General features: G+C 42.6%; 1 protein-coding gene across 3 annotated transcripts in view; it reads left to right on the forward strand.

Annotated features, from left to right (window-relative positions):
• The first annotated feature begins 487 nt into the window (after positions 1-487).
• LOC140727862 (galactosylgalactosylxylosylprotein 3-beta-glucuronosyltransferase 1-like) overlaps positions 488-22,558 on the forward strand; it is a 129,192-nt gene continuing 107,121 nt past the window's right edge. For 2 of the 3 annotated variants that reach the window (XM_073045723.1, XM_073045725.1), the window contains exon 1: positions 488-699. The gene's annotated coding sequence lies outside the window, so the exon portion shown is untranslated. Of the gene's footprint in view, positions 700-8,058; positions 8,291-22,558 lie in introns of all 3 variants that reach the window. The other variant, XM_073045724.1, reaches the window with a different exon arrangement.

A 22,558-nucleotide genomic window follows, 5' to 3' on the forward strand; every position in this document is an offset into this window, starting at 1 on the left:
AGTTAAATCAAATTTATTTGTACTACACGTTCAGAAATGAGTGCATGTTGAGTTGTTATTTATATGTAAATTGCACATTGTATCAGAAGGGCACATTTTCACTTGAATACACTGTGACTCTTTTGTGCCATTCATACTCTTATGTGGGTATGTGAGAAGTGCAGCTATGATAGGAGTTAATTTATTCTGGATTAAGCAAATGCAACAAAAAATGCCGAACTGTTCCAATTTTACTGACTGTAATTTTCTTTATTAAATGACGGTCCTTACATAAACCCGACCTACCTCTGTCACTACAGTTTGTATCTAAATCATATTAAAGGAGACTGTTAATAAAAAAAGAACGTGTGACTAAGTGCTTCTGGGCTGTCAGCATATCTTTAACAGTGCGGCTTTAAGAAGCCTCTGCACAGGCGTAACAGGCATTTGCAGAGCTGGCTTTTGCAGCCTGCAGAATTCTGCTTGCTCAGTATTTCAGTCGCAAGAAGACAGGGCACACGCTGCACATCTTCCTGATGAGCAGGACCTGAAGAAACTTCTTCCGTTTATTCTCGTTTTTGGTTTTATGTTCATAGGGTTGCAGCCTTTATTTAATAATAATTAAAACTCACGTGTTGTGGGTTTCTTGCCGAACTTTATTCATCTGTCATTAGAAGGATGCTGATGATTTGATGACAGGACAGTATAGCAGTCTCACCGGTAAGTAATCATTGCTTTCACTTTATAGTATTTATATTTTGTTCTGTTTTCCCTGCACAACTGCATTATTCCTCGTTTCAGCTGATTCCAGAGAAAATCTCGAAATGCATAATACGTGTATCTGCTTAGCTGTCATTAGGGCTGTAATCAATTATCGTCCACAATAGAAAATAGAGACATTTTGTTGCATTTTTGGCATTATGTTATAAAGCAAAAACAAGCTTGACAATAATGTTCCAACTTCTCATATCTGCAAAGTGCATATGATTCGGTCCAACATCAGGGATGTATGTTCAAAGTTGAAATCATGATTATAATGTTAATTTTGGTTGAGATCAGGCATAAGCTCAGACATTACACATTCAGTGTGCGGTGTATATGGAGAACACCTTTAAAAGCTTTCTCTCCAGACACTGCCATAACAAAATCCCATAAAAAATAAAATCACAAATTCTCAAGAATAGCAGATCGATAATCAAGGCTGGAAAAGTTAATAGTAGAACTATTTATCACAAAATGTTGTAAAGAATGTAGAACTTTCAATCAACCTATTAAAGAGATTGCTGTGGAGCATGTAAACAACAGCAGTGTCTTTGATTGACTAGACTGATTCAGAATGCCTTGAAATCCCTTTGAACATGGAGCCCAATAGTTATCAGACTTCCTTCAGTGAGAAGGTATGCGGGTGCAAGTGAAGAGCAGACTTACTGACAGAGGGCAGTTGAGTCTCATAATGGTATAGAACACAGCTGTTCCTTTCACCATGAATCCACAATCGTGACTCTTCACAAACACTAATCGGTTTGAGCTAAAAAATGAAATCGGTGAAGCTGAGGGTCGTGTGATGTCAGCCAAAGAAGTTGCCAAAAACCTCTGCAGTGCTTTTCCTGTTTTTGTAGCTCATATAACACCATTTCCAGTGTCAGTCAAAAGAGCTAAAAAAAAACTCTAGAATCAAGTCGAAAGAAGGAAGTTTGGATGTTTGAAGTGGCAATTGATGCCAATGAGGTGGTTCCCAAAGTTCTGTTATAATTACTTCAGTGCTGTGGAGAGTAGTGGAAGGCAAAGAGGTCCTACAAACTTTCACCTTATTTAGCCACCTTCCATAAGAATATGTTATAAGAAAATACCCAGATCAGCTCTCTGAATTTCGGCAATTGAGAAAATGTTCTTTTGCTTCGTCTCATCATCTCCCAGACTTGTGTTCAATTATGTCACTAGGAAGGGCTGAGGTGCAATGCTCAAATAGTAATGAATGCAATGCTAAAGCTTGCATTACATTATTGTGGGGCAAGCAATATAGAAGAATCCCAATGTGCACAAAATAATCAGCAGTTCTGAAAAGTTAAACGATAAAATGCTCTGTGTTGATTCATCTTCTTCCAGCATCTAAGGATGCAGAAATAAAATTAGTTTTCTTTGTACAGGTTGTCGGAGAGCATGTTTTTACTTGGCCACTTTCGTCGTATGTATCACTACTATGATTTTTAAAGACCACCATTAAAGATATTGCTAATTGAAATTTGTGATCCTCTCTACTAATGTCCACAAGAAGGCAGACATTTCAGCTTGTACATTTTCAAATAAATGTTAAGTTTTCCTTAATATGTATAGGAAGCAGTTGAACAACAGTAAACATACATTTAAATCACATTCTCAACAAATAATTTATCGCCTTGGGAAAAACTCCAAACCCTTGAAAAATATTAAATAGTCCCTCACTATAATAAATCTACTTTTGTTGAAAAGGGACTTAGCAAAAACCACACTTCATGCACTTCATCATTTTGAATCAAAATGAACTAAGTCTTTCAGGGAATGTAGTAACCAAGAGATATGGAAACATTCCTAAATTCTTTCAAATCTACTGTGACAAATTCCCTCCATAAAAAGTTCATTGCCTTGGGCTGTAGTTAGTATACAGCATCAGAAATATTTGTGACCTTAGTGCATTTGTCAGCCCAAGGAGACTATAAGCCCACTGAGTCCATGTCAGCTCCCAGAGGAACAAACCCATCACTTGTATTCCCCCATTTTCTTACATTCCTTTAACTTAATTGTGTTCACTGGATCTATCAATTACCTTTCAATTTCTTTTGCCACTAACCTTTAGTAAATAGTAATTTACAGGAGTCAATTAACCTACCAATATGCCTTTGGGAGAAGAGCTCTGTACTGACAGCTTCCAGGGGTAGGATCAAATATGGATCCTTTGAGGTGTGAAGCAGCAGTAACTGCTGCACCAATATGTCACCTTCTTCTGTTTTTCCAATTATCGCAGTGTTTCCCTTTGATAGAGAGTTGCAGGAAATGTTCTGGACCATGGCCACCTTCCCCAGTTTGAGGCTCGCAGGTCAATGAGAGTATTGATATTATTGACATTTCAGAGCATGGCTGACAACCAGGGAAGACAAACGGGCAAAGCTGAGTGGATGGAAGATATTTAAAAACAACAGGCATCAGAGCAGAGGTGAGGAAGTATGTTTTAAATAAGAAGACACTATGCTAGAAATGGAAAGGGTCGATACAGGCACTGAAAGGAATGAGGTTTACAAATAAAGTGAATCTGAGAGGCAAATTATTGTCCGATTACTGTAATAGAGCTTACAGAGCAGAAAATCAGCCATTCAGTCGATTATTTTCTGATAGTTTTTCTACTTTGCACAAGGCACTTCCCCAGCCTGCTGCATCCATGAACATCTGATCATGTGCGAGTTTTTGTTATTTTCGAACATCAGTGCAAAGTGGACAGATGGACGAGAAAAGTAGCAAAGAAGAGAGATGTGTCAGTCATGCGGCCGTTTCAATGCCCTGGGAAGATCAGAAGCAGCCAGAAGCGAAGGGCTAGAGGCTGCAAGGAATGTGTTCAATGGGAATTATGTGGTCATGTTCAGAGTGTGAAACACAGGGGTGGCAATCCTTTTTGAGAGAGTGTGCCCAAACTGCTGATAATCTAAAAACAGACACAAAATGCTGGAGGAACCTGGCAGGTCAGGCAGCGTTCAAGGAAATGAATAAACAGTCGAACTTCTGAGTTGAGACCCTTCATCAGGACTGGAAAGGAAGGGGGGAAGATACCAGAATAGAAAGGTGGGGAGAGGATGGAGGACAAGCTGGAAGGTGGTGGGAAAGGTAGAGGGCTGGAGAAGAAATTACCTGATAGCAGAGGAGAGTGGTCCATGGGAGAAAGGGAAGGGTACCAGGGGCAGGTGAGAGGCAGGGGGTGAGAAGAGGTAAGAGGCCGGAGTAGTTAATGGAATAAGAGGGAAGGAGGGACAGGAAAAGAAGAAAAAAACGGAATGAGGAACCAATGTTCATACCACTAGGTTGGAGGCTACTTCGATGAATATGAGGTGTTGCTCCTCCACCGTCAGACTGGCCTTGTCGTGGCAGAAGACCAAAGAGGAGACTACAGACCAATGTATCAAAAGGGGATTGGGGATAGGAATTCCAATGTTTGGCCATTGGGAAATTCTGCCTTTTGCTGATAGAGCGGAGGTGCTCAATGAAACGGTCCCCCAGTTTATGCCAGGTCTCAGCAATGTAGAGGAGACTGCAATGGAAGCACCAAGTACAATGGATGAGCCCAGCAGATTCTCAGGTGAAGTGTGGCCGCACTTAGAAGAGCTGCTTGGGGCCCTGAATAGAGGTGAGGCAAGAGGTCACTTGGCAGGTCTAGCATTTCTCTTGCTTGCAGGGATATGTACCAGAAGGGAGATTAGTGGGGAGGGAGGAGTGGACAAGGGAATCATGTTGGGAGTAATCCCCGTGGAAAGTGAAGCATGGGAGGTGATGTGTTTGGTGGTAGGATACAAGATCACAAGACATAGGAGCAGAAGTAGGCCACTCTGCCCATCGAGTCTGCTCCGCCACTCCACCATGAGCTAAACTATTCTCCCATCTAGTTTCAATTTCCAGCTTTTCCCCCATATCCCTTGATACCCTGACTAATTAGATACCTATCAATCTCCTCCTTAAACACCCTCAATGATTGGGCCTCCACAGCTATATGTGGCAATGAATTCCATAAATCCACGAAGATACCACAGAAGACAGTGGAAGTTGCTGAGAATGATGTGTTGGGATGCAGAGGCTCGTGGGGAGGTAGGTGAGGACAGGAGGAAATCTATCCCTGTTAAGGTGGTAGGAAGATGAGGTGGGAAGATGAGGGAAATGGAGGAGATATGGTGAGGGCAGCATCAGGAGTAGGGAAAGGGAAACCCTGTTCTTTGAAGAAAGGAGACATCTCTGATGGCCTGTCCTTGAAGAAGAAGTTAGCTGTTATCCTCACCTGCCTCTTACCTCCCCTGGTGCCCCTCCTTCTTTCCTTTCTCCCATGGTCCTCTCTCCTCTCCTATCAGATTCCTTCTTCTCTAGCCCTGTACTTTCACCTATCATCTGACTTCACCTGTCACTTTCTAGCTTATCCTCCTTCCCTCCCTCCCACCTTTTTATTCTGGCATCTTTCCCCTTCCTTTCCACTCCTGATGAAGGGTCTCAGCTCAAAACATTGACTGTTTCTCCATTTCCATAGTCGCCTGACCTGCTGAGTTCCTCTAGCATTTTGTGGGTGTTGCTCTGGATTTCCAGCATCTGTTGAATCTCTTGTGTTAATAATCTAAAAAAATGTGCCATGGTAATTTTGAGAAGAGATCAACATTGATTAATAAATTTATAACAATAATTATGGACATTCTTAAGGAGCTTATTTACATGCATTCATTGTTGTACTAAAAGTTTAACAGAGGACAATTGAAATAAACCAAGCATTTTAGAAAACTTGTTCAAACATTATTAATATTAATTTTTTAAAAAGACAATTGAGTAATAGCATAATTTCTCAATAGTATTGTTATTGTACATCATAAGTAACAGAAGAAACATGATCATGAATTTTATAAGCTGGTATATATTCATATAAGATGAAGGAAAGGAAAGTAAACACACTTTGCTCCCAGTGAGACTTTTGTTGTTGCACTAACAATGACACATCTTGAGAGCGATACACAGAGCACAATATTCATCAGTAAGTCTCCTCCTATAATTAGACTCGAGCAGGTTCATCACTGAAAACAATGTCTCACATGAAATTGTTGATGGAAGTACAGGAAATAAATATTCGACATATTTATAACAATAAAAACATAAGAATTCATGGAGATGCTGATCTACATACAGTATTTCCTTTTAATATCGCTGAATAACCAGTGTTCACTCACAAATGACAGAAGGAAAAATATAAGCCGAGCAAAGCCGATGCCAACTGGCCTAACTGATTACTATTCGAACACTGATGCATAGAACGGGTCAGCGAGGGTTTCAAAATCTATCATCCAACATCACAGTTTCTTGCAACCATTAGCTAGCATCAAGCTGGCAAGTGATGTTTCCTGTGAAAGCATCTCACAGCTCTCGGGTTGTAAAAGAAATCATTCATTGGCAATGCAGCCTCCTCTACATTGTTGAAACCTGACATAAATTTGGGGACCGCTTTGTCAAGCACCTCCTCTCCATCCACCAAAAGCAGTATTTCCCGATGGCCAACCATTTTAGTTCCTATCTCCATTCATGTTCTGACATTGTGGTGAACTACGTGTACCTGTCTGGACACGCCCCCCTGCTGACTGCTCCTGTGGCTCCTCCCACGGACCCCGGTATAAAGGCGATTGGAGACACAGCCCCGGCCTCAGTCTCCAGGATGTAGTGTGGTGGTCACTTGCTGCTTGTTCTTTCTTCCAGCCAATAAAATTGATGCACCATCAATAACTCTCGGAGACATGAGGCCAGATATAGGCTTTTATTGGCTGGAAGAAAGAACAAGCAGCAATTGACCACCACACAACATCCTGGAGACTGAGGCCGGGGCTGTGTCTCCAATCGCCTTTATACCGGGGTCCGTGGGAGGAGCCACCACCATCTGTGGTCACGACTGGCCGGATCACAACACCAACCTCCAACAATTTTTCCAAGTGGCCAAAGCCCTGAACCTTACTTATAACAGGGACAAGTGTGTGTTCGGAACCACCCAACTCGCTATCCTTGGGTATGTCGTGGAGAACGGGGTCATTGGCCCTGATCCCAACCGTATGCGCCCCCTGTTGGAACTCTCTCTTCCCACCACCCTCAGAGCCCTCAGACGGTGCCTGGGCTTCTTTTCCTATTACGCCCAATGGGTCCCCCATTATGCAGACAAGGCCCACCCCCGGTCAAGTCTACCACATTTCCCCTCTCTGCCGAGGCCCGCGTGGCCTTCAGCCGCATTAAAGGGGACATTGCCAAAGCAATGATGCATGTGGTGGACGAGACCATTCCCTTCCAAGTAGAGAGTGACACCTCCGATTTCGCGCTGGCTGCTACCCTCAATCAGACAGGCAGGCCAGTAGCATTCTTTTCTCGTACCCTTCAAGGCCCCGAAACTCAGCACTCCATGGTGGAGAAAGAAGCCCAGGCCATAGTGGAAGCTATTAGGCACTGGAGGCATTATCTCGCCGGCAAAAGGTTCACATTGCTGACCGACCAGCGCTCAGTTGCATTCATGTTTAGCAACCAACAGTGGAGCAAAATCAAAAATGATAAAATTTTGCAGTGGAGAATAGAACTCTCCACCTACAACTATGATATCCTGTACTGGCCTGGAAGGCTCAATGAGCCCCCTGATGCCCTATCCCGGGGAGCGTGTGCCAGCGCACAGCTCGACCAGCTATACGCCCTCCATGCACATCTTTGCCACCCGGGGGTCACCCGATTTTACCATTTTGTGAAAGCCCGGAACCTGCCTTACTCCCTTGAGGACATCAGGACGATGACCAGGGACTGCCAAGTCTGCGCTGAGTGCAAACCGCACTTCTACCGTCCTGAAAAGGCGCAACTTATCAAGGCCACCCGCCCCTTTGAGCGACTGAGTGTTGACTTTAAGGGCCCCCTTCCCTCCACCGACCGCAATGTCTACTTTCTCAACATTATCGACGAGTACTCGTGGTTCCCGTTTGCCATCCCCTGCCCCGACACCACTGCCACATCTGTCATAAAAGCCCTGTGCCAGCTCTTCACTCTGTTCAGATATCCCTGCTATATCCACAGTGATAGAGGGTCCTCCTTTATGAGTGATGAGCTGCGCCAGTACCTGCTGGCTAGGGGTATTGCTACTAGTAGGACCACGAGCTATAATCCCTGGGGAAATGGACAGGTGGAGAGGGAGAATGCCACAGTGTGGAAGGCCACACTTTTAGCCCTTAAGTCAAAAGGGTAGCTGGTCTCTCGATGGCAGGAGGTCCTCCCTGAGGCACTCCACTCTATCCGCTCCCTGTTATGTACGTCCACCAATGCCACCCCTCATGAGCGCCTATTTTCTTTTCCCAGGAAGTCTGCCACTGGGACCACCCTACCGGCTTGGCTGACATCCCCAGGGCCAGTGCTGCTCCGGAAACATGTGAGGAGCAATAAATACTCCCTGCTGGTCGAGAGGGTTCACCTACTACATGCAAACCCCCAGTATGCCTACGTGGTCTTACCTGATGGGCGGGAGGACACGGTCTCCGTCCGCGACCTGGCGCCCGCAGGAGCAGCAGACCACTACCCCGAACACTCCACGGTAACTATGAACCCTGTACCCGAGGTGACACCGCGCACACCGAGACCTACACAGACTCCTCACGACACTCCCATACCGGGCGTCTCACACACGCATGTACCAGGCGCCTCGCACACGCATGAGGGATCACTGACGCCTAGTGGGTTGACACCCCCAGTCAGGCCGGAACCAGCACAACCACCGTCTCCGGTGCAATCATAGCCGGTGCTACGTAAATCGCAGCGACAGATTCGACAACCTGATAGACTTAACCTGTAAATATACTTGTAAGAAACTTCGCCCCATGGGGACTCTCTTTTAAAACAAAGGGGGGGTGAATGTGGTGAACTACATATACTTGTCTGGACACGCCCCCTGCTGACTGCTCCTGTGGCTCCTCCCACGGACCCCGGTATAAAGGCAATTGAGGCCTGAGCCCCGCCCTCATTCTCCAGGATGTAGTGTGGTGGTCACTTGCTGCTTGTTCTTTCTTCCAGCCAATAAAAGTCTATATCTCGCCTCATGACTCCGAGAGTTATTGATGGTGCATCAGACATATTGGTCCATGGCTCCCTCTTATGTCACGATGAGGCCACTCTCAGGTTGGAGGAGCAACACCTCAAATTCTGTCCATTTAGCTTCCAACCTGATGGCATGAACATTGATTCCTTTAGTAATATTGTTTTTCTTTACCTCTCTTCCTTCCCTCTTCTTCTATTCCCCACTCTGGGCCCATTACCTCTTCTCCTCTCCTACCTCTCACTTCGCCCTAGTGCCCCTCCTTCTTCCCTTTCTCCCATGATTCACTCTCCTTCCCTTCAGATTCATTATTTTCCAGTATTTTACCTTTCCAACCCACCTGGCTTCACCAATCACCTTCTAGCTTGTCCTCCTTCCTCTCCCCCTAACTATTCTGGCATCTTCCCCCTTCTTTTCCAGTCCTGATGAGGTGTTCCGGCCTGAAACACTGACTGTTTATTCATTTCCATAAATGCTGCCTGACCTGCTGAGTTCCTCCAGAGTTTTGTGTGTGTTGATATTGATGACCAGCATTTAGAAATTGTATTTGTTACTCTCCTTCTCTAAGAAAATTAACATAAAAATCACATGCAATGCATGTGTTATATTGTAATAACAATACACAATTCATCTTTCAGTGAGTCCTGTGTCCTCTTCTTTTGGAATATATTGTGCAGAAGCTGGAAGGATTAAGTATTCAGAAGGTCCTTGGCCAGATGGAAAATATTTGAGTATCATCATGATACTAGATATTGATATTTTCTGAGCTGTGCAAATAATAGAGTATTACTTAAGAACTGGAGTTCATTGCAATATTCAGAAACAAAAGTATATAAAAATTGACCATTCAGATTTAATAGTGTAATTGATTGGCTTTTTTATGATATTGTAAGTGAACGTGAACACATTAGAAGTTTGGAGGTTACAACAGTCATCAGCTTGGATATTATGAGAACAGTGACTTGTATTTATTTTTCATTCATTCAGGACCCAGGATTTTCTGTTGAGTCCAGCTTATATTTCCTATCCTTAATTCCTCTTGTCATTATAGTATTGAGGCACCTTCTCAAAATGCTGCAATCTTTATGATAAAGGTACCTCCAGAGCCCTGCTGGTGGAAAGTTTCTGCATTTATGCACAATACAATTAAAAATTGTGTTTTATCTTTGAAGACGTAATAGTCTGAAACTTTGTATATAGCAGCGTCCCTTGGCATCTACTTCCTTTGTCCTTCTAGGTGATGGAACTTGGGAGAAATCTTGGCATACAGCTGCCATGCCAATGTAAATGGAATGAATGGATGCTTAGGGTAATAGATGGGATGTAATTCAGGCAGGAAGTTTTATCCTGAATGCTATCAGGTTTTCTGTATTGTTGGTGTTGCAAGTACCAAGGCAAGCAGAGTATGCCATCAGATCTTTATCCATCAGATCAGTATGCTAGAGATGGATATCTTTGGAAATTCATCAGGTAAGTTCTTTCAGCTTCAATATTTATGCAATTGGCCTGATTAGATTTTTGATCACTGCAACCTCCAAGATATTGTTGATAGAAGACTCAATGAGTTTATGTTATTCAATAATTTGTTACATAAGGTATTAAATAGACTGGGCCTGTAGTTCCTACCAGGATGTGTGTGTGCCTTCACGAACATATTGGACTGACCTAGATCAGAAACCAGGAGATTCACCATCTGCTGAGGGCTAGATCCGTAGAGTTCAAGACCAGATATCCAGAACCCAACAAGAAGTCCAGGTATGACCTGTGGTAGGGCATAATGCAAGCAAAATGGCAATTCCATGTGAAGTTAGAGATGCAATTGGAGACATGACAGCTGAGGCAGGGTGAAACCGAACAGCTAGAATTAACTCCTGGATAAGTAAGGACCTGGACCAACTGTAATTTGCCTACCACCACAATAGGGCTATAGTGGATGCAACCTCACTGGCTCTCCACTTAGCCTTCGATCACCTGGATAACAGCAACAACTAAGCCAGGCTGCTGTTTATTGATTACAGCTCTGTGTTCAACACCACCATCCCCTCAGTACTAATCAATAAGCTTCCAGACATGAGCCTCTGTACCTTCCTCTGCCACCGGATCCTTGACTTCCTCAATCAGGAGACCACAGTCTATGTAGATGGGAAATAACATCTCCTCCTGGCATACATCAATGATGCGTGCTTTGCTCGCTGTTCGACTCTCTCTACACCCACGAGTGTGTAGCTAAGCACAATGCAAATGCCATCTATAAATTCACCGGTGATGCCACTGTTACTGGCAGAATCTCAGATGGTGAGGGGGAGGTGTACAGAAGACAGATAGGTTGCCTGGTTGAGTGGTGTCGCAATAACAACCTCACACTCGGCACCAAGAAGATCAAGGAATTGACTTTGGACTTCAGGAAGGGGAAGTGAGGAGAACACACCTCAGTCCTCATTGAGAGGTGAGCACCCTCAAGTTCCAGGGCTCAGAATATCTACCTCAGAGTCAACACATCGATACAATCAGGAAGAAGGCATGCCAATGGCTATACTTCAGTAGGAGTTTGAGGAGATCTGATATGTCAGCAAAGACTCTAGCAAATTTCTACAATGGAGAGCATTTTGACTGGCTGCATCACTACCTATATGTAGGTTCCATTGCACAGGATCAAAAACAATTGTGAAAGGTTGTAGATTCAGCTAGTTTCATCATGGTCACAAGCCTCCCAGCCATCAAGGACATCTTCACAAAGGCAGCATCCATCATTAAGGACAGTCACTACCTGCTTGCCTCTCATTACTACCATCAGGAAGTACAGGAGCATCAAGACCCACTCTCAATGCTTTAAGAACAGCTTCATCCCCTCTGTTATCAGATTTCTGAACAGTCCATGAACACATGAATGCCACCTCTTTATTCATCTTTCACACCATTAATTAATTTATTTTTTATAACTTAGAGTAACCTTTATGTCTTGCACTGTGGTGCTGTTACCCAACAATGCTTTTCATGACATATGTCTGAAAATAAAACTAATTCTGATCTTTCCCTTTGACCTTTTTTAGGGAAACCATCCAGAATGTTAAACTGAACACAGCATGGGTTCCACTCAGAAAATCTTGCTTATCCATTGCAGATACACTTTGTGGCCACTTTACCAGGTACCTCCTGAACCTGATAAAGTGGCCACTGAGTGAAAGTTCTTGCTGTTCTGCTGCTGTCGTCCATGTCCTTAGAGGTTCAACGTGTTGCGCATTCAGTGATATCCTTCTGCACACCACTGCTGTAACGTGTGGTTATTTGAGTTACTGTAGCCTTCCTATCAGCTTAAACCAGTCTGGCTATTCTCTCATTTTTACCAACAGAACTGCCACTTGCTGGTTGTTTTTTCCCCCACTATTCTCTGTGAACTCGAATGTCTGTTGTGTGTGAAAACCCCAGTTTCTGAGACACTCAGATCACCCCAGCTGGCATCATAATCATTCCATGGTCAAATCATTTAGATCACATTTCATCCTCATTCTAATGCTTGGTCTCAGCAACTGTTGAACCTCTTGACCATGTCTGCATGATTTTATGCATTGAGATGTTGCCACATGATTGGCTGATGAGATATTTGCATTAACAAGCACGTGTACCTAATAAACTGGCCTCTGGCTATACTTTGCTGATTCTTCTGGGATATTTTTGCTTCCCGCAGCCAGCACAATCCTGTTTATATTGTTCCAAAGTCTGAGACCCTGTTGTCTTGTCTTGTCAGAATGTCTGACAGATACCATAAATTAAATTAATTGTGTGTAAACTAGTTATTCTTCGGTTTTCTACAAGATTGTTTTAGCAAATGCTGATTTTGCATTTTGAATGCTATCAATAAGCAATAGTCCCACAAAATCTTTCTTGTGACCAGAATTTCTTGAGAATGCTTAATTAGTATCTCCCTTTATGCTGCTTATCTGTGTTCAGCCAACATACAAGTATCTCACGTTTTTTCAACATTTTCCGTTTCACTTTAAATTTCTGTCATTAGTTCTAGCTCAGTTTCTTGTGAATTTATTTGTACTTTCTCTCTTTATTTACTCTTATTCTCTATCATGCATTAAGTTGATATTGAGAGAACTTACTGTCATAAAATATTTTTGTTATGGTTGCTAACTAAACACATCTTTCTCAGGCTGAGGAATTTAGTTGGCGTCTCTTATCAAATTAATGTTTCAAGAGCCTGTTTTAATTTTACCTAATTCTTTTGTGTCCTTAGTGATCTAAACTCATTGTTGGGTTAAACAAAGAAACTCCAGAATAAATTTGATGGGATATGAGATAAGACCAGGTTACTGGCCAGCAGTTTTCGCTGCCTAATCAACCTCAAATCCAAAGAAAGGACAAAGGAACAAAAAGTTACCTAGAAGGGTTTGTGTGATCCAAATTTGTGAGATCAGTTATTTTAATATTGTAGCCTTGTGTAACAGATTCAGTCAGAGTCGTGAAGTGAGGTTGATATGAATTCAGGCTGACATTGTGGAGGGCTCTATCCAGTCACTCTACAGTGTGAAGTTCAACATCAGCCATCCTTCCTTAATTCCTCAGAGTTCCAATTTCATATTTAGCTGGATTAGTGTTTAGTTCAATTAAAACAATGTTTATGGATTTCACATTTAAATGTTTTCTTAGAACATAGAACATAGAAAACCTACAGCACAATACAAGCCCTTCAGCTCACAAAGCTGTGCTGAACATATCCCTCCCTTAGAGCTACCCAGGCTTACCCATAGCCCTCTATTTTCTAAGCTCCATGTACCTATCCAGAAGTCTCTTAAAAGACCCTATCGTTTCCACCTTCACCACTATTGCTGGCAGCACATTCCACGCTCTCACCAGTCTCCGCATAAAAAACTTACCCCTGACATCTCCTCTGTACCTACTTCCAAGCACCTTAGAACTATGCCCTCTTGTGCTAGCAGTTTCAGCCCTGGGAAAAAGCCTCTGACTGTCCACACGATCAATGCCTCTCTTGTACACCTCTATCAGGTTTTCTTGTTTCACATTTAATTGGACTAAATATTAGGCAAAGCAATCATATTGATCAGCTGACTTTTTAATTGGTTAAGACTTAAGACAAAGCAGGATCATAGGGACACTGGAATTAAGCTGATTAATTATTCTCTATTATTATTTAGATCATACAGTTTTAACATTAATTCCAAATATTTCTGTTTGTAATATTGTACAATATAGAGAGAAGATAAATTCCATGTTAATGGATGAATTCTCATGAAGATCTATTTTGAAGGATCTTGGTGTAGTTGACATTTTAAAAGTTGTAGTTGTAGCGATGGTGAAATTATCAGAACTCACTGTTATTACTATGTGTAACTCTAAGGAGTGCTGGGAATTTCATGAAGCCTAGCATAATGAAGAAATCTTAAATTGTCGGTGATCTAGAATGTTCATGCCAAGTATAGCTCTTCACCACAAGCAAGGTGAAATCATTTGATCTAAAGTGAATTTAACTTTTTACAAACCTGCCCTGAAAATCATTTGTGTAGTCACACGAAGCCTAATTGGGCTTTAATGGCACACTAAAAAAACAGGAATTTTATAGATGAGTATTGCAGTTTCCTCATGTGAATAATTCAAACGATAGATTTAAAAGTATATATTTCATAATGTTTTGATTCTTCCGCTTCCACTTTAATCAACTGTTTATGTTCTGCTCTTCATTTAGTACGCCACCTAATGTTACACAAGTTAATTAATAGTTCTGTATTGTAGTGGGCTGCTCAGCCAGCTTAAGACATAGCAGCTGCAGGTGCCAGGAATCTGACATCTTACAACAGCAGGGACTGGGAAAGGGGATGTTACCACCACAGGCTTTGCTAGATCTGTGTGACTCACATTCATCAAGGCCAGTGGCAACATTCAAATATTGAGACTTTAATTAGCCAATGAAGGGCTAAACTTTTGACATTAGAGTGGAGAAGTGTGGGAGGCCATCATCCAGTAGTTCAGAATGGTTAGGAAATTCAGCAAATCCTTGAGGACTCTTAACAATTTTTTTAAGAAGCATCAGAGTCTGGATGTATCACAGCTTGGTATGGCAACTGCTCTGCCTGAGGCCGTAAGTAATTACAGAGAATTATAAATGCAAACCAGCCTCCCTTCTGTTGACTCTGTCTACACTTCCTTCCGCCTCAAGAAAGTAACCAAACTAATCAAGGCACCTTCCATCCCAGTCATTCCCTCTTTTCCCATTTCATGTTAGGCAGAAAGTTTAAAAGCTTGAGAGTACACTCGAGAGACTTGAGGGCAGCTTCATTCCGATTGTTATTATACTCTTGAATGGACCACTCGTATGCTAAAGTTGAGTTCTTGTGCTCCTAATCAACCTTGATACAACCTTTGCACCCATTTGTTTACCTGCACTGCACTTTCTCTGTAACTGTAACTGTGCCCGGGAGAGAGGAATAGGGCTTTTGGGTTCCTACGTTTTGCTGTCATTCATTTTTTGGGGTTTGTTCTTTTGTCCTGAGGATGTCTGTGAAGTATGAGGATTTCAGGCTGTATATTGTATACATTCTCTGATATTAAGTGGAACTATTAAATTATTGAATTATATTCTGCAGTCTGTCTTCTTTTCACTATATCAGTATACTGTGTGTATGATGGCCTACAAACCAGGTTTTTCTTTGGATTTTGGTATATGTGACAAAATTAAACCTACACCAACAGCAGAGAATTTAAGAAATGGTGTTTCTCTTCTGTGGGAAATTGTCTGTTTTCATTTTATTTGAGCGCAATGAAACAACAAAAACATTGTTTCTGGAGGAAGTGTCACCTTGAGCAGAGCTGTAGATGATTAAATGGGTGACCCTAAGATGGGAGATTCTCAGCCTTCTGACCAGCTGAGAACAAATTAAAGAAAACATATTTGGGCGATAAACACTGTTGTCTACAAATGCACATTATCCTCTCTCTCTCGCTACAATGTGAGTACACCTGTTAAAGACATCTCCCATGTGCGTATTTAATCCAATCCAAATTGGCGACGTAGATAACCCTGAATGTCAGAGAATATCACCAACTGCTCCAACAGTTACGGGACAAAACAGCGAAAGTTAAACGCACGAGAAAGCTGTCATGGACGCTAACAAATCAACGCATGAGTAACAGTGAAAGACAGACTGAATTTAAAGTGAAAATAACATGGTGATGGTTTCAGTCAGGAAAGTTAACGAATTTGATAGTGCTAATGAAGGCCAGAAGTCATATATCGAGAGGGCTGAACTGTATTGTAATGTGAACAACGTTGAGGAACAAACAAAAGCCCTTATACTTAGCTTAATGGGTGCAAAGACGCACAGTCCCTTACACAACCTAGTAACTCCTGAAAGGCCAGCAAGAAAGATATGCGACAAAATTGTTGCAATCTTACAAAATTATTGAGCCCTAAACCACTGGTAGTAGCTGAGAAATTTAGAAATGTCAAAAGGAACCAGTGAAAAGATGAAATCCTTTGTGAATACATTGCAGAACGGTGCAAACTTTCCCAGTACTGTGATGTGACTTTACGGATGGACTTCCTGATGCATTTATGACATGCTTGGGTGTGGCATACATAGTCAAAGCACTCAGATGAGGCTACTGGCAGGAAGAGACCTAACCTTAGAATGGGCATTGACCATTGCAATACCGTTCAGAGTCTGCAGCAGAATGACAGAAAAGGAGGTTAGAATGTGAAATGCACAAAATTTCCCTGAATGGTGCAAAAAGCCAAAGGTGTTATCAATGTGGCAAATCCTCCCATGATGCAAATAACTGTTGGTTCAAAGAAATGTCTGCAGAAAGTCTCACAGACAAGGTCACATAGAGAGAGTGTGCAAGGCAGACAAAAAGCACAACCTCAAAAGTCTCAAACAGAAAATTAAGCAAATACATAAAGTTGCGGAATGTAAGACAGAATCAGACAACACAGAGTCTGACAGGGGTGAACTGTCATGTCTAGAACTGCATAGTACAAATGAAGCAGATACAAAATCATCTATATCATAATAGATGTGTCTGGCATCAAACTGAAAATTCTTAGTAATTTTCTAAAATTTAATAAATAAATAAATACTAGAAATATCTGGTGGGGGGGGAAACTGAAAATGGAGCTGGATACGGGTTCAGATTTGTCTATAACTCCAACAGACTGTTGACTACAAGAGACCATTGTCTAAGATACTATTTGTGGCCATGGATGACAGCGGAGGGGAGTGTGCTGCTGAGGACTTGTGACTCCACCTTCAGAGCAGGCGACAAGGCAGCCCTAACAACAGCAAGGACCAAACTGTCCCGGGCCATCAGAGAGGCAAAGTGTGCACATGCCCAGCAAATCCACAGCCATTTCCAGGACAGCGGCGACACACGGTGCATGTGGCAGGGCATTCAGGACATCACCAACTACACGACAACATCATCTGCCTGTGCTGATGATGCCTCTCTCCCAGATGCGTTGAACAAATTCTACACTCGTTTCGAGGGGGAAAATGAGATGGTGGCGAGGAAGACCACTCCTCTTCCCAATGACCAGGTGCTGTGTTTTACCGTAGCCAATGTGAGGAAAACTCTATGCAGGGTCAACCCACGGAAGGCTGCTGGACCAGACAATATTCCTGGCAGAGTGCTCACTGAGTGTGCAGACCAGCTAGCAGATGTTCTCACTGACATCTTCAACATCTCTCTGAGCAGCGCCATTGTTCCAATATTCCCATGATTGTGCAGCAATACACAGCTCAAATCACATCATCAAGTTCGCCAATGAGATGACTATGGTGGGTCTCATCAGTAAGAATGACAAGTCAGCATACAGAGAGGAGGTGCAGCGGCTAACAGACTGGTGCAGAGCCAACAACCTGTCTCTGAATGTGAACAAAACAAAAGAGATGGTTGTTGACTTCAGGAGGGCACGGAGCCACCACTCCCCGCTGAACATTGATGGCTCCTCGGTAGAGATAATTAAGAGCACCAAATTTCTTGATGTTCACCTGGCGGAGAATCTCACCTGGTCCCTCAATGTCAGCTCCATAGCCAAGAAAGCCCAGCAGCGTCAATTTCCCACCCCCCCACCCCCATCCTCATCACATTCTACAGGGGTTGTATTGAGAGCATCCTGAGCAGCTGCATTATTGCCTGGTTCGGAAATTGCACCATCTCGGGTCACAAGACCCTGCAGCGAATAGTGAGGTCAGCTGAGTAGATCATCAATGTCTCTCTTCCCGCAATTACAGACATTTACACCACATGCTGCACCCGCAAAGCTAACAGTATTGTGAAGGACCGCATGCACCCCTCACACAAACTCTTCTCCTTCATGCCATCCGGCAAAAGGCACCGAAGCATTCAAGCTCTCATGACCAGTCTATGTAACAGTTTCTTCCCCCAAGCCATCAGATTCCTCAATACTCAGAGACTAGACTGACATCTACACCATCTATTCTTATATTGTAATTTGTCCTCTACTGTGCCTATTGTCTTGTTTATTAATTATTGTACTGCCCTGCACTGTTTTGTGCACTTTATGTAGTCCTGTGCAGGTCTGTAGTCTAGTGCAGTTTTTATGTTGTTTTATGCAGTACTGTGCAGGTCTGTAGTCTAGTGTAGTTTTGTGTTGTTTCATGTAGCACCAGGGTCCTGGAGGAACGTTGTTTTGTTTTTACTGTGTACTGTACCAGCAGTTTATGGTCAAAATGACAATAAACTTGACTTGACTTGTGATGACCTCAGTGAAGCTGAAGACCTAGACAGGTGAAAAAGTGCCCCCAAGTAAACTGAAGGTGAATGTGATGTATGGAGGCCAAACACAGCACTTCGAACTTTATGTATTGAAAGATGGAGGGCAGCACTTTTTGGATGTGAATGGTTGAGAAAAATCCAACTGGACTGGCACACAATCAGAGCTCTCAGTGTGACATCAACAGGTAACAGCAGTCAAAATGGTGGTACTAACCAGAGACTGTCACAGCTGCTTAATGCTAATGAGAAGGTGTTTGAGAAGGGGATTGGTAAACTCAAAGGCCAGAATTGAACTGGATGAAGCAGCAACACCAAGATTCCATCCAGTGCATCCAGTGCCTTACACATTATGTCCTAAAGTGGATGCTGAACTGCAGAGCTTGCAGGTGTCTGGAATTCTCTCCAAGGCTGAGTGGAGCGACTGGGCCATGCCCATATTCCCATTGATCAAGAAAGGGAAGGCATTGTGGGGATTTCAAGGTGAGCATCAACCCCGTGCTACGTACCGTGCAGTATCCTCGCCACGAATAGAAGACAACTTCGCATCTTTAGCAGGCAGGGAGAGGTTTTCAAAGACTGTCTTGTCACATCCTATATGCAACTGGAGATTGAGGAGTCAGGCAGGAAGTTACTCACAATCAATACTCATAAGGGACTGTTCCAGTACAACTGTCTCGTCTTTGGCATCACATCAGCTCCAACAATTTGGCAAAGAGCAGTAGACCAAGTGTTCCAGGAACACCATGTTACCTTGATGACATCATTGTCACTGGCAAAAATGATGAAGAGCCCCTCCAGAACCTTGGTAAAGTGCTTACCAGGCTGAGTGAGCATGGTCTGCGTGCAAAGGGAGAGAATTGTGAGTTTTTCAAGAATGAAATTTCATATTAGAGACATGTCATTGACAAGCATAGCTTACATAAGTCACAAGAGAAGACCAGAAAATGTGTCACAACACAGGTCATACTTGGGCCTTGTAAACTACTATCATCGGTTTCTCCCAAACTTTGCCACAGTGCTGCATTCATTTAACATACTGTTACAAGTCAGAAAGATGTGAAAAAGATGGGATTCAAGGAAACAATCCTACTGAATTTTGAATGGGCTAGATAACATGGATGTTTCCTATGGTGGTGGTGTCCAGAACTAGAGGGCACAGGCTGAAAATTGAATGGCGACTTTTTAGAACAGAGGTGTGGAGGGATTTTTTAGCCAGGGAGTAATGAATCTGTGGAATGCTCTGCCACAGTCCGCAGCAGAGACCAAGTCCATGGGTATATTTAAGGCGGAAATTGGTGGTTTCCTGATCTGTCAGGACATTCTAGGATATGCCAAGAAGGCAGGAGTTTAGAGTTGATCTGGGATCAGCCATGATGGAATGGTGGAGCAGACTCGATGGGCTGTATGGCCTCATTCTGCTCTTGTGTCCTATGGTCTAAAGCCATCTCCCGTGTACGTGCTTTTATAGTGATTATGTTAAACAAAAGTTTGCCTCAGTAGTTAAAGTAGTTGCAGAAGAAGGCATCACGGAAAGATCTAAACTTGATAGTTATTTCAACACAGTATAAGTAGGAATTTGGCAAGTTCTTGTCAAAAACTTTCTAATGTTCGAATGTTCACTGAAACTAATACTGATTAGGGTGAAAGCAAAACTGTCAGAAATAGATGTTGGGATTAGATGGGGTCTATTCTAGAAGAGGTAGATTGAAACACTTTAATCTGAGAATTGCCAACTATTCTGAGAAAATTGCTCAAATTTTTCTACTGCTTAGGAAAATTGAGGAGGGGAAACCAATGAAGTCAGTGCATAATGGAGCAAATACTCCAAAATTCATTGTTATTAGTTTAAAATGTATTACCATTGACCTAAAATGGCTGGACTGTGAATTTAAAGATGGTGATTGAATCCCTTGAAAATATTCAGTTGAACAGGAAGAGCCTGGATGCATTTGTAAAGAGCACATTACAGTCGCCAAATCTGAATCTTTTGAAGTGGTGACACAAGTAACATTGGATCTATTTAAATAGACTTCCACAAAGGACCCTCTTAAGAGATTAGGTCAAAAACTGAAGTTCACAATGACCTGTTCAGGAACAAAGTTTATGCAACAAAGTATATTAGTATGGGAAACAGGCAGGTGCTCTAATCCATGGGATTCAAATGATAGTGTCCTGCAAGGATTTATACTGATATGCCAATCAGATCTATTTATTAACATTTTTGAGGATGGCTGCTGTCTTGGGGGAAGCTGATGGATCTCTCATTGTGGATCACTGGATCCATTCCAGGAGAGATCACCTGACTTGTTCCAAAAGGAAGTAAGGAATGGATCTGTCTAAGGGTATGTTAGAACTGATCTGCCCCAGGGAAGACCAGAGATCCAGAGATATAAAACTTGTCCTATTATTTGTGTAAACTTGTCTTGAAAACAAAGCAGAGAAAGGAAGTTTCAGTCTTTATTTGATCTTTTCAGTACGTAGGATTGGTGCTGGAAGAATGAAGTTTCATTAGGTTTTAGAATGATGTTAAAACACAATCTAGTGAACTGAAAGTGTTTGGTGGATACACAGAAGAAGTTACGAATTACATATCTCAGTGTATTTGAATGTGGACCACATAAACTGACCAGCAAGATAGAATCTGAACATTGAGGATAGATGAAGGAGTACCCAGCAATTGATTAACTATTAAATGTTTAAAATACTTCAAGTGACATTTTCAATTTCCTACAATAGCATAAGTGCCACTCAGTGCCAGTGGGAACAGATTTTGACCCCATTCAAAAACATAGAATTCCTGCAGCGACAACAACTTCACCCCGGGCAATCTCTCAATCTGTTGTGATGCTGGACAGTTTTGGATGCTCACTGAGAGTTAAGGAAGTCTACTTCATCTGTGTCATCCGAGTTTATTTCCTTTGCCAATAATAATGTTTCAGTGATACAATTAGATCAATCTGGTTACCAAGGATACATACCAGTCTGAATACACATTCTGTACAATGCAAATAAAAAGTGAAGTCTGTGCATCTTCATTTTCAGAAGGCATTTGATAAGGTCCCACATAGGAGATTGGTGGGTAAAATCAGAGCTCATGGCATTGGGTGGAAGACATTGACATGGATAGAAAACTGGTTGGCAGATAGAAAGCAAAGGGTAGCGGTGAATGGGTGTTTATCGGAATGGCAGGTGGTGACTAGTGGGGTGCCACAGGGCTCGGTATTGGGACCACAGCTGTTTGCAATTTACGTCAACGATTTAGATGAAGGCATTGAGAATAACATCAGCAAGTTTGCTGATGATACTAAGCTGGGTGGCAGTGTGACATGTGATGAGGATGTTAGGAGAATTCAGGGTGACTTGGATAGGCTGGGTGAGTGGGCAGATACTTGGCAGATGACGTTTAATGTGAATAAGTGTGAGGTTATCCACTTTGGGAGTAAGAACAGGAAGGCAGATTATTATCTGAATGGTGTAAAGTTAGGTAAGGGAGAAATACAAAGAGATCTAGGAGTCCTTGTTCATCAGTCACTGAAGGTGAATGAGCAAGTGCAGCAGGCAGTGAAGAAGGCTAATAGAATGTTGGCCTTTATTACAAAGGGAATTGAGTACAAGAGCAAGGAAATCCTCTTGCATTTGTACAGAGCCCTGGTGAGACCACACCTGGAGTATTGTGTACAGTTTTGGTCTCCAGGGTTAAGGAAGGACATCCTGGCTGTAGAGGAAGTGCAGCGTAGATTCACAAGGTTAATTCCTGGGATGTCAGGACTGTCTTACGCAGAGAGGTTAGAGAGACTGGGCTTGTACACGCTGGAATTAAGGAGATTGAGAGGGGATCTGATTGCAACATATAAGATTATTAAGGGATTGGATAAGATAGAGGCAGGAAATATGTTCCAGATGCTGGGAGAGTCCAGTACCAGAGGGCATGGTTTGAGAATAAGGGGTAGGTCATTTAGGACAGAGTTAAGGAAAAATTTCTTCTCCCAGAGAGTTGTGGGGGTCTGGAATGCA

Source organism: Hemitrygon akajei, chromosome 5 (genome assembly GCF_048418815.1).
Source record: "Hemitrygon akajei chromosome 5, sHemAka1.3, whole genome shotgun sequence".
NCBI lineage: Eukaryota > Metazoa > Chordata > Chondrichthyes > Myliobatiformes > Dasyatidae > Hemitrygon > Hemitrygon akajei.